This window comes from Oncorhynchus masou, chromosome 7, assembly GCF_036934945.1.
Source record: "Oncorhynchus masou masou isolate Uvic2021 chromosome 7, UVic_Omas_1.1, whole genome shotgun sequence".
NCBI classification, from domain to species: domain Eukaryota; kingdom Metazoa; phylum Chordata; class Actinopteri; order Salmoniformes; family Salmonidae; genus Oncorhynchus; species Oncorhynchus masou.
The window spans coordinates 24,499,749-24,505,748 of NC_088218.1; positions in this window are offsets into that span (position 1 = coordinate 24,499,749).

Here is a 6,000-nt window from a genome sequence, read left to right on the forward strand (position 1 = left end):
TTTCTCTCCACCTTGGCAAGCCCTCTAGCAATTTGAGTTCTATCCAATGAGGTTCAACCCCTCGCATTTAAGCAACAGCTGGCAAGAGGTCTGCCCAGCGTTATCCAATGAGGAGAGGAGAGGAGAGGAGAGAGAGAGAGAGAGAGAGAGAGAGAGAAGAGAGAAAGAGAGAAAGAGAGAAAGAGAGAGAGAGAGAGAGAGAGAGAGAGAGAGAGAGAGAGAGAGAGAGAGAGAGAGAAAGAGAGAGAGAGAGAGAGAGAGAGATGATGTGGCACACATATGATGTAGTACGCAATTTTCGGGGACCACTTTTGGCTCGTAATTGCTATTTTCAGAACTACTGGCTAAAAAGTATACAATAATCTTTTTACAGGGAAATCTGCAGTTAAGTGGTCGCCCACCAGCTCTGATTTGGCAAACAGATGAGGGATGGGACTGGAACATTTTTACCCCTTTAAAATTCATAGACAGAGCTATGGATGAAAGGACTGCCCATCTGAGATGAATATGATAGTTTTAACCATGTTTTAAGGCTATACAGTGGCGCAGTGGTCTAAGGTTCGAATCCAGGCTGTATCACAACCAGCCGTGATTGGGAGTCCCATAGGGCGGCGCACAATTGGACCAGCGTTGTCTGGGTTTGGCTGGTGTAGGCCGTCATTGTAAATAAGAATTTGCTCTTAACTGACTTGCTGAGTTAAATACTTTTTATTTGATTTTATTGTTTACAAACAAAGGAGTAAAACAAGCTTGTATTTTTGGATTCTGATTGGGTAAGACAACTGAACTAAGCTTATGAGGGATTTACAAGTTTCATTCTTCAAAAGTGTATTCTTCAAAAATATAGTGGAGAAAAAAACGAAGCAGCAATCACAGATTGCACCTTTAACAAATCGGGTTTACGATACTGAGCTGAGGCGCAGGCTCCAATAAATCCCTGAGGTGACAGTCTCTGCAGAGAATGACTCCCTTGTGACCATCAAACCAGTTTTACTGCTCTCAGCGGTGGAACGTACATGACTGAATGTTACGGAGTAAAATCCCTATTCATCTATTCACCGCCGGTAACGTCCCTTTGAAATGACGATGGCGTACCGATGGAGATGAATGGCAATACATATTCTGCATACCCAAAATATTTCTAGGTTTTATTGCCACATACACTGGATAGGTGCAGTGAAATGTGTTGTTTCACCGGGTCAGCCATAGTAGTACAGCGACCCCTAGTGCCTTGTTCAAGGGCACGTCGTCAGATCTTTCACCTTCGTCGGCTCGGGTATTCGAAACCAGCGACTTTTCGGGTTGCTGGCCCCACGCTCTAAAGCTTCTAGAACACCATTATATTGTCATTGATAATACACTACCTCTGTGTGTGGTGTGATCATCATAGAACAGGCCTACATACATAGCCGACTGTACACACGATACATGCCTCATCGATTGTTCATCCACTGTAAATTATGGTGCATTGTGGGAAAAGGTTGTGGGCGGGGAAAGAATTGCTGTATCTCCAATGGCACTGTAATCAACCCCACAGAATACAGTGTCCCGCACCGTATCTTTGTCGAGCCAAAAACCTTTTGACCACTAGTAGTTGCATGGTTTGTTGTTTCTGGCTCATTATTAACATATTGTGAGGTGTGCCTTGTAAGAGGCTATATTTGTTGCACCCGTGAGTGAGAATTCTGTAACCAATTTAACTCATGTGGTTATAGTGCCCCATCAATTTGTATAGGGGACAGAATGGGGTGGCAGCAAGTCTTAAACCTTAAATGGTTGAGCAAATTCCCATGTCCTTTTGTTCTGTTTTACCCTGTAGTTGCTGCCAAGATGGAAGCCTTAAGGCCTCTAGAAGTGCCACCGAATGTTCATTAATATGGTGTAATGTGTAAACCCTTTACCTAGCAGCCAACCTGCTTGCACCAACCGCTTGTAATTACAGTAAAATATTGTGAAATACAAACCCTCAATGAATCTCATCCATTCATTCTGATTAAGGTAGCGTTGACTTTTTTACAGTAGAATACAGTACATTTTACGGTATTGTGTCATTACACAGTACTTGCTCTGATGCCGTATTTATATTACAGTAGGTGTACTGTAAAATGAAATACAGAATTCTACTTGCCACCGAGCTGCCTGTAAGCTACTGTGAAAACCATGGTAACCCCTTTAGTGTAGGGATACATACATAACCGATTCAAGGCAACACAGTAAGGGTGATGCCTTCCCTGCACACTATATCTCTATAGTGCACAGATCAGTCTGTTCCTATCAGGGTGGGGCCCACGGAGCCAGATGGCGCCTCTCCTGGTTTCTCTGCATTTAATCTGTTTTCCCAAAAATAATTTCCAAGAGAGGAGATTAAGATTCAGGGGATTATATTACTGGGCCTACTGTATGAAGGATGAGCACCTGCAGTGGGGGATGGCAAAAGAAAATAATCCACACAGAAATAAATCATTTGCCCTTGAAGAAATAATAGAGAGATCCAGGAGAGGATGCCCGCCCCACTGTATCAGAATACTTTAACATCCTTTGTGTTGCTCATATTTAAATGATTATGTGGAAAAAGGTGTAGCCAATATAGCCATCACTCCTAATCTGTGATAGCCGGAATAATGACCGTAGGAACTGAAGCATGGTTTCCTCCTCGAGCTCGTTTACACAACACCAGAAAAGCCTCACAGACAGGCCTCTGAAATTATGTTAATGTCACCTTTCTGTGTTATTCCCTGTCTATTTCCTGAGTTCACTAACCATCAGGGGGGGGGAAAAAAACAAGTCCTGTAGGGGCAGGGAGTACAGTACACATTCTTCTTCACCTCACAGGTGGTGGAGATTTTTCACCTTTAACCTTTTACTGCAGTGGGCTAAATCAGGGGCACACAGAGTGTTTCTCGGTACTCTTGAACAAATACTTTGTAACAAAAGTATAAACCTCACAGACATGGTTATGGGCTTAAAAGCCTGTGCCATGTCAGATAAGGAGTTGAACTGTATTCCATTTTGAGTTGGCGTTGCAATATTACACTTTGTATACATCACAGAGGACTGAAACATAACAAATATAATATAACAAAACCGTTTGACATAGAAACACCAGATTTTCATCGTCATTTCTTTTTGTTTTGTTTATTAATTATGAAATTATGAAAAATATGAATAACATTCCACCTATGAGGCCACTAGAGGGTGATTTGGTCATTTGACAGTAGGAAAGGGCTACTTTGTGAGACAAGGTACTGACTCCTACTGACCTATCTTCTAACAAACATCATGTATTATGGGAGGTCTGAGTTCTTGGTCTGTATTGACACTGTCTAATGCTGTGTTTACACAGGCAGCTCAATTCTGATATGTTTTTTTTCCTTCTCACTAATTGATCTTTTGACCAATCAGATCAGCTCTGAAAAAGACCTGATGTGAAAAGATCTCATGTGATTGGTGAAAAGAGCAGATAGTGGGGAGAAAAAAAAATCTGAATTGGGCTGCCTTTGTAAACGCAGCCTAAGAGTACAGCTGATCTAGGTCAGGTCTCCCCTGTCCAGATAATCTTATTAATTGTTATCTAAATAGTCACCACTCCTACACTTTATAAATACCTTCAGACTTGTGCTCCTTCTCAAAACCAGAATCCAAAAGGCAGCAAAGTGTCCCTTTGGAGTCATTTCACTCACTTCTGTCAACACAAACAACAGTGCTTCCACTGAGACAGATGGTTTCTGATGCATTAAGAGACAACGCATCGAGCGGTCCCGGTCTCCATGTAACTCTACCGTACTCTGGGGACTCATTCACCTTTAGTGGCCCTAAAGAGAAAAGCTCAGAGAAATGAAAGCGAGATTTCGCCCTGTCTTGGGACCACGAAGAGCCAGGCCATGAAATCTGCCTTGCTACAGATGTAGGGTCTTAATTTGAGCCAGTTTGCTACAGCGGGAAAATAATCCTGCAGCGTCAGGAAACGTGAATTATTATGTGGATTATAGTTAATTGACTTTTTTTTTTGTAGGGGTTGATACATTTTTCGTTAAGGGCAAATCAAATCTGAAATGTCAAAGCGGGAAATTACCAACTTTAGAAGCCTTCTTTTTAATTTTTACTCTTAAAACACTACAAACGTGCATTTCCTGAAAAGAGGGATCAAATTAAGGACACAAGCAGAGCCGTTAACTTTGAAAAACCTATGCCACTTAGCAGATACTTTCTTTATCCAAAAGCAACTTACAATAAGAATAAGATTCTAGAAAAGGATGTGCTCCCATTGCTGGGAGTGTTAAGCAATCATGCAAACACGGCCCTGGACCAAAAAACATAAATGTAACCTTTATTTAACTAGTCAAGTCAGTTAAGAACAATTTCTTATTTACAATGACGGCCTACCGGGGGAACAGTGGGTTAACTGCCTTGTTCAGGGGCAGAACGACAGATTCTTACCTTGTCAGCTCGGGGATTCGATCCAGCAACATTTCGGTTACTGGCCCAACGCTCTAACCACTAGGCTACCTGCCGCCCCCAAAGACCCTATCCCTTTTTTGATTGAGCTTTTCTAGCAGGTCGGAATTCAATGTTCTTCTGGACAGACTTAAAAGCTGCTAAACACACTCTCAAGGACACACGCCTGTAGAAGCAGGCAGTACATTTGGCTACCAAGCAGATCAGGAAAAGACCCCAGGGTGACACCACCACACCTCCAAGTTCAAAATGTCCTACAGCTGTGAAAATAGCACATAGTAAATATACAAACCATGCGGAGTGAGTGTAAAAAAATCATGCTGAACCGATACCATGTGTGGTGTGTTATAAATCAGAAAGGAGTGGTGAATGGAGCAGCAGAATCCCTGGCGGACAGAGAGATGTCTGGACAACATACACACCCGACACGAAGCAGCTCAGGCTGGAAGAAGAGACTAACGTCTGCTAACGTACTGCTCGAGACACTATTTACTATTTATGTCGTCTGTCTGTCTGCTGCCACGGCCCACATCTACACTGTATTTCACGGACACATGCACGTTCGCAAGCGCACACACACACACACGCTGGAGGCGGATGATCGTGATCGACAGGGCAGCAGTGGGATGCAGTGGCTCACACCCTCGGAAGAGCTCCAGTCCCAGGCCTGTCTAGTCCACATTGCCTGCAGTCATTTGCCAACGGAGGCCGCAGACAAACAGGCCTCCGACACACTGACAGGGAGAGAGGGGAGCGAGACAGAGAATGGCTCTCCCCTCAGGTGGCGCAGTGAAGCAGAACCACCGTCAATCCCTGAGAGACAGGAGAGTGAGGTAGAGCGTGTTTTGTTTGTGAGGATTCAATCTGTTCTGTCAAAGCAGTCCAGCCATGTCCAGTCCAGCGTGCCACTGGACAAATGAAAGCCGACAGAGAGCAGTAAATAAAACGCTGAAAAAAAAGTGTTATTGTCACATGCACAAGTACAGTAAAAATGCCTAACCTGCGAGCCCTGCCCAACAGTACAGTATTCAATATCCAAATAGTATAACTATAAGAAAATGTAAATGCATAAAAACACCAGAAATACACCATACTGAATATACATGGGTATGTGGACACCCCTTCAAATTAGTGGACTCGGCTACTTCAGCGACACCCATTGCTGGCAGGTGTATAAAATCGAGCACACAGCCATGCAATCTCCATAGACAAACATTGGCAGTAGAATGGCTCAGTGACTTTCAACGTGGCACCGTCATAGAATGCCACCTTTTCCAAAAAGTCAGTTCGTCAAATTACTGCCCTGCTAGAGCCGCCCCGGTCAACTGTAAGTGTTTTTATAGTGAAGTGGAAACATCTAGGAGCGACGGTTGCAACATTCACATTCCCGAGTTCCAAACTGCCTCTGGAAGCACAAGAACTGTTCGTCGGGAGCTTAATGAAATGCCTTTCCGTGCCCGAGCAGCCTCACAAAAGCCTAAGATCACCATGCGCAATGCCAAGCGTCGGGCTGGAGTGGTGTAAAGCTCGCCGCCATTGGACCCT